A 7,614-nucleotide genomic window follows, 5' to 3' on the forward strand; every position below is an offset into this window, starting at 1 on the left:
AGGTGAGTAAGTCATGAAGCGTCCTCCCGGAATTCACAGTCTGGTTGGGAAGGCAGACTAGTAACCAGATAATTATGAGCCTGTAGTAATTGCAGCGATGGCAGATCTCAGCAGAGCATGTAATTGGAGCAGAAAGGGGGTGGAATTGCCTCACACAGCAGGGGCGAGGGCAGGTCACAGAGGGTTGCTGACGTCAGAACTCCATCTTGAAGACTGCATAGGAACTATTGGGGTGAAGATCGAGAAGGTGTTTCCCATGGGGAACTCCACCCGTGTGAAATTGCGTGGCTTTAGAGAGGGTGTGTTTGCTCAGGAAAACGTGAGCATGTCAGGGTGGTGGGGCGCAGGGCTTGCGGGTTGAGGCACAAGGCTGGGAGAGGTCCGCAGGCATCAGTGATGAAGGAACTGGAAGGCCAAGTCAACATCCTGGGCTTGATCCTGGACTACCGTGGATCCATGGGAAGAGCGAAGTATAGCCTAACATTGCATTTGGGGAAGGCCATTCGGATGCCAGGCAGCACGCCTGGAGGGGCCAGCCTGGAGTCGGCATTTGGGGAGTCTCTCAAGCTTGACCCCACCATCCCCAGACCCCATGCCTCTCCCTGCTCCAGAGGCATTTGGACCCACTCCCTCCTGAGCCATTTGCGAGCTTGGCTCCCAAGGCAGAGGCCTCATCCGGCATGGTAAAGCGAAGACTGAGTCACCCTGATCTAATATCCTAACCCAGCTCTGTCATTCTCTGGCCAGGAGGTCTTGAACAAGTCACCTCCCCTCCAGAAGTCAGTTTCTTCACTGGCACAATGGACAGAATCCCACCTGCTTCAAGGATCATGGTGAAGATCAGTCATGGAACCATAAGGGAGAGTCCCTCATGCCTTGTACAGGGCCATGTCCATGCATGGGGTGGGTGTTGGCAACCAGTTTCTCAAACTCCCATAGCGCCTGGCTGAGTCAGGGCTTCAACGTGCTTTGCTGCCCTGTTCCTAGCCCCAGGCCACCCACCCACTCCTGTCCTTTCTAGCAGATGTTCTAGGTCAGGTCTCAGGGTTCCCTCATTGGTGCTCTGTGCACATAAGAGGTTGCCAGCCCCTGATGATGGCCTATCCCCAGCACTGACAGTTGCCCCACCCTGGGTGTCCCCACACTAGAGGACCCTCTTACCAGAGTCACTGCTGCCATGTCTGCCGATCTACTTCCTGTGAGTCAGGAGGACAACAGGAGCTCAGGTCAAATGGTCTTGTGTCCATGCATCCACCCATCCACCCATCCACTTCCATTCAAACTCCAAGCCTCCATTCATCTTCCCTGAGCCCCTTTCTCAGTGCCAGGCACAGAGCTAAGCTGAGGAGAGAGGGATGAAGGAGATGGGTGAGTGCCTGCCCTCATGCGCAGTGGGTTTGTTCAGGAGAACGGGAGCATGTCCGGGTGGGGAATGTGGGGCTCAGAACTTGGGGGTGGAAGCACGAAGCTGGAGAGGTCCGAAGGGGTCAGAGTAGAGGCTGGTGGGGAGATGACTGCACACAGGTAAACGAGACCACTTTTGGCTGGTGTAGTGTCAGGAAGGCAGGGAACGGGGCCCTCCAGGGAAGGATGGTTGGGTGTGTTGGAGGGCTGGCAGTGGAGGAAGGTGAGACCCTGGGGGCTTGTGGACTGGGCTTGCTGATGGGTGTGCCCCAGGGATGGCGAGGAGCTGCCGCCAGAGAACTTGGCTTGCCCTCCAGGTGGCTCTGAGCCTTCTGGATGCAGGCAACCATCTGCCCCAGCATGGAGACCTGGGTTCCAGTCTAGGGTCCTCTACTCCCTGGTTGCATGATCTTGGACCAATCACCTTTCCTCTTGGACTCTCATTTCATTATCTCTAGAATAGGAATCATGATAGTACTGTCCTCTTGAGTGATAATGATAAATACACATCAAATAACTCAGCAGGGTGCCTGCACCCAGGAGGTGGTGATAAATGCTAAATTTTCGCAGTCTCTACTCCTTTCTTCTCACCAGAGGCCTCAGGAGTTCCAGAAACCCTGAAGACCCTGCTTGGTATGGCTCCTGCTACAGTTTCCCCATCTGTAAAATGGGGTAGTAACAGTGCCTGGTATATAGTGAGTGCTCGGTCAATGTCAGTGGCTGCCGTGATTGCCTCAGCAGCCAGAGGAGCTGTTAGCTTGCACCTTGCAGACCCCTTTCTTTTTTTTTTTTTTTAAAGATTTTATTTATTTATTTGACAGAGAGAAATCACAAGAGAGGCAGGCAGAGAGAGAGGAAGGGAAGCAGGCTCTCCGCTGAGCAGAGAGCCCGATGCGGGACTCGATCCCAGGACCCTGAGATCATGACCTGAGCCGAAGGCAGCGGCTTAACCCACTGAGCCACCCAGGCGCCCCTTGCAGACCCCTTTCTGAGAGTCTCGCCACTGCATCTGCCCCTGACCCCACTGCCACCTCTTGCCTCCTCCCCACGGGTCTCATGGACTTTCATGCCTCAGGCCTTTTTCTCAAGAGGCTTCCCTCTAGCCAGCTCCCTGCTGTCTCCTTACTCCCAGTCCTTGGGCACTCATCACATCACTCTTTCATTTTCTCCAGGGTATAATGTTTTGCCGGGATCAGAAAGGATCTTTCTTACGTCTTCTATTTATCTGTTTATTATCTGCATCCCTTCGTTTGGAAGTTCTAGAAGGCAGAGCCTACATCTTGCTCCCTGCTCTGATCTCAGCTCATAGCACAAGCTCAGACACACTCTGCGTATTTGCTGAGAGAAGGGAGGAGGGCGGGAAGGGAAGGAGGAAGGAAGTAGAAGAGATGAAGGAGAGGAGGAGGGCAGCGGTGCCTGTGGAAGGAGGGAAGGAGGAGTGGCCAGGGATGGGGGAGCAGCCCCCCCTGCTTCTCCACACAGTCCTTTTTCACATTTCTATGGTGGCTTTTTACCTGAGCTTGCTTCCTTTTTAATTTTTATTTTATGGCAGTAAGAACACTGAGATGAATTCCATCCTCCTTTTTTTTTTTTTTTAAGATTTTTATTTATTTATTTGACAGAGATCACAAGTAGGCAGAGAGGCAGGCAGAGGGAAAGGGGGGAAGCAGACTCCCTGCAGAGCAGAGAGCCCGATGCTGAGCTCTATCCCAGGACCCTGAGACCATGACCTGAGCTGAAGGCAGAGGCTTAACCCACTGAGCCACCCAGGTGCCCCGAGTTCCATCCTCTTAATAGATTTTTAGGTGCACACTACAGTGTTAACCACAGGCAGTGTTGTACCGCAGACCTCTAGAACTTATTCCTCTTGTGTGATTGAAATTTATACTTGTGGAAGAAGAGTAACTCCCCTTCCCCCCTCCCCTGCCCCGGCACCCACCATTCTCCTCTGCTTCTGTAAGCTCCATACCTCATATAACCAGATTCACGCACTATCTGCCCTTCTGTGGCTCACTGATTTTCCTCAGCACGGAGTCCTCGAGGTTCCTCTGTGTTGTCGCATGTGGCAGGATTTCCTTTTTGAAAGGCTGAATAATATTCTGTTGTATGTCTATACCACATTTTCCTCACCCACTTATCTGTCCATGAACATTCAGGTTGTCTCCACATCTTGGCTGTTGTGACTGATGCTGCCCCAAGCATCAAAGCAGATCTTCTGCACAGCGAAGAAGACAGTAAACAGCAAAAAGTCACCCCATGGAACGGGAGAAAATATTTACAAACCATATGTCAGCTAAGGGATATAGATCCAAAATATATAAGGAACTTCTACAACTCAATAGCCATAAAATGAATAAGGCTTAAAAAATGGACCAAGGACTTGGATAGACATTTCTCCGAAGAAGATGCCACAACGGCCAACAGATATATGAGAAGATGCTCGATGTCACTAATTAATCTTCAGGAAAATGTAAATCAAAACCTCACACCTGTTGGAATGGCTATTATTTTTTAAAAAGGCAGCAAGGGTTGGTGAGGATGTCAAGACACTGGAACCCTTGCGCACTGTTGGTGGGAATGCACACTGGTGCAGCCCCTATGGAAACCAGTGTGGGGTTCCTGAAAGCAAACCGTTGGGGTGCCTGGGTGGCTCAGTGGGTTAAGCCTCTGCCTTCGGACTCAGGTTATGATCTCAGGGTCCTGGGATCCAGCCCGGCATCTGCCTCTCTGCTCAGCAGGGAGCCTACTACCCACCCCCCCACCCCCCCACCCCCCCACCCCCCGCCTGCCTCTCTGCCTACTAGTGATCTCTGTCTGTAATAAATAAATAAAATCTTAAAAAAAAAAAAGCAAACTGTCACATAATCCAGCAATCCCACTTCTGGGTATATATAACCAAATGAATTGAAACCAAGCTTGGTTTTAAAGTGACCAGTACTCTCCTTCCCCAGGCTTCTATTGGGCAGAGGTCACTGCCCTCCCCCACCCCATTCCCGCTGTCCCCGGGGCCTGGGTACTTTGTTGGGGCATTCTGCTCAGGAAGCATCTCTTGATGCGATGGAATGAGCTCTGGGTGTTACGTGCAACTGATGAATCACTGAACTCTACCTTGACACTAATAATACACTATATGTTAATTGAATTTAACAAAACAAAACAAAACCTGAAACTTTGAAATCTGGTTTCTCCTCGGTGAATGAAGATTTTGTTGAACAAGGGGCCTCTGTCGCCACCTACTGGGCATCTGGGGGAAAGGGCTCCTACATTCCCCCAAAGAGCCCCTCCTGACATCTGGGCACTTAGAAATAAATGTCAAGAACAACGAGAGCAACAGCCATGCTTACTCTTTGTCAGACATTGTACCAGGTGCTTTAAAGACATGATGTCTTAATCTCCAACAGCCTTGTAGTGTGGCTGGGGTTACCCTCCTGTTACACAGAGAGATGAGGAAACAGACTCAGAGAGAAAGAATGGTCAAGGTCACACAGTTAGTGAATGGCCAAGCCTGGGTTCTAACCCAGGTCTCTCTGGCCCCAAATGGGAAACTGAGCAGTGTCCTGGGGAAGGGCAGAGGGGGAATGAGAGAGGATGCAGGAAAGATGGGAGAAGGGAGCGGGGTGGAGGGCCATAGAAGACTCTAGAAACTATTCCTGGTGTCCTTTCCAGGAAGGTTTACTCACAATCACTCTCAGGACACTGATGCTGTCCCAGCGCCTTGCTCTGAGCCCCCCTCAGGACATCCTCCCAGCCACCCTGAGTGCTAATGCTGGGAAGCCTTCTTGCAGTCCCCTCTGTCTGCCTCAGGTCCTACCCTCCCTCCACATCCCACCTGCTAGGGAATGGTAGCGGAAAGAGCTGGGGCAGTCTTATCTCAAAATACGTATCTGATGAATGAATGAAGCTCTGAAATGCACATTTTTATCCCCACCTTGCAGGCTTGGAAGGGGGGAGGTGATTTGCCCAAGGCCACACGGCTCTGCTGGGGTAGGACCCAGACAATAGCACCCTGAATCACCTCCCTTGAAGAGAGCTCTGGGTGGCTGGACTCCCTCGGGGCTAGCTGAAGCCCCCAGCTCAGGCTTGGGATCAAAGGCAGCACCACAGGAAGCCCTTCCCATCCCGACTTCCCCAGAACTAGGACAGGCTTTGACGTCAACACATTCACATTCCTGCCCTCCAGTCCCAGGGCGGGGGCACTGATTTCCTCCTTCCAGCCTGGGCATCACAAACAGGAAGCTGGGTCATGTGGGTAGGTTGGGGCGGGGCAGCAGCAGGGATGGGGGCAGGTGCCCAATCCAGCAGCAGCTCCCAGCCAGTCAGTGCCTACTTGGCCAGGGCCCCTGAGGAGGGCCAGGGGCTGGCATTATGATGTGCCCCCAGGGCACCCACAAAGGGTCCTCAGGGACTTGGTCCCTGCCGGTCTCCTCTAGCTACTGCACTCGCATCATCAACCACTGGGTTGAGCGCCTCACGAGAGTCCTCATTTAATTCTCGTACACAATCTTATCTTCCTTGGCCAGATGAGGGGACTGAGTTACTGGCAAGCTAAATCAGTCGCCCAAAGTCCCGCAGCAGTTGGGGGTGGGCATGGCAGGGACTCTGACCGGAGTGTCCACACACAGCCTCCTTCCCTGCTCAGCCCCTGCCACTGCAGTGTGGGAAAATGCAGATCAGATCGTGTTTCTCCTGGGCTTAATCTCTCTTCCATGGCTCCCCTTTGCCCCAGGGACCAAAAAACCCTGTGCTCTGAGGATGGCATTCTATGCCCTTTATTTCCTGTTGCCCTCACCTCCCTGATCAGCTTTCCTGCGTTCAGTGTATTGAGCCCCTGCTGATTCTGGAACCAACATTTTTTTTTTTTCCCCATAATGGCCTCTTTTATAGAGGAGGAATCTGATGGTCAGAGAGGATGGAATTTGTATCAGATCCCTAGAAACATTGGGAGACAACTGTGGCTGGCCCTATGCCTTCCATGTGCAAGGTGCTCAAATGTTAGGAGGCCTGTTCAGAAGGCAGCTTCCTGGGCCCAACCTGGGAGATGCTGGGAGGGGCCTGGGAATCTGCATTGTCGGTGATCTCCACACCACCGCCCCGCCCCCATGAGTTTGAGATCCTCTGCTCCCCAACACTCTGCAGCCACCAGGGCTGTCTGGTGGACTCCCAGGTGTCACAGAAATGGTAAGACTTCATCTTGTGGGACTTTTCCAGACAGTGGGCCCTACCCACCCAGGGGTCTTATGGGTCGGAGCCCAGCTCAGGAGAAGTAGCCTGTCTTCTCACTCCCCTTCTCCCTCAGGGTCCTGCAGGGACTACTCCACGCTCTCCTCCCCTTTGTATCACCTCCCCTAGGGGCAGGTACTTTGTACAGACCTGAAGAAGGGCTTGATGGACCCAAGGATGCCCTGGAGGGCTCTAGACTCAGAAGGCCAGCCCCAGCCTGAATCCCTGATTTGGAGGTCTTCGGGGATGCTCCAGCTGATTCAGAGCTCCACCGTGAGAACCACAGGTATAGAAGATGGGAGATGCATGGGGGACCAGCCAGCAGGCAGGGTGTGTGTGTGTGGGGGGGGTGAGGTCACCATTTTCTACCATGTACAGCTGTGCCTCAGTTTCCTCATTGACCCACATGGGGAACAAGAATACCTACTTCTCAGAGTTGTGCTGAGGTCTGAAGGGTGCATGAGAGCAAGGGACTAGTATTTGCTTTTCTTTCCCACTCATAAGTCCTTTTCTAGGCTGGTTCCTTCCACAGATGTTTCTGAACAAATGCGTGTTTCTCCCCTGAGGCTCTTGGGCTCGGGTTCCCACAGCGGCAGGGAGGATTTTTGCCATCACTCTGATTTCCGTGGGATTTAAAGAGCTAGCTCTGTGGGGCAGGTGCTGGGGGTTCAACAATCCCATTTGACAGATGGGGATATTAGTGGTGGCTGAGCATCCTCTTTGCACCCAGCTAGGAAATGGCAGGGAAGAGAATCAAACGGGGTCTCCGTGTCTAGTTGCCCTCAGTGCTTCTCAGGTAGACCACTGCGCTCAGGCCAAGGGAGGAGACCCATGGTGTCGGGCTCCACCCCCAGCCTGGGGCTTAGGGTAGATCTGGTCTGCGGGGCGATTTCTCAGGTTATGGCGCCCTCTAGTGGTCCTCGTGCAAAGACGAGGACGGCTTAGAGATGAGAGGCTTGAAGAGGAGTTAATTAACAGAAGAGAGTGGAG

This window comes from Meles meles, chromosome 3, assembly GCF_922984935.1.
Source record: "Meles meles chromosome 3, mMelMel3.1 paternal haplotype, whole genome shotgun sequence".
Classification (NCBI taxonomy): domain Eukaryota; kingdom Metazoa; phylum Chordata; class Mammalia; order Carnivora; family Mustelidae; genus Meles; species Meles meles.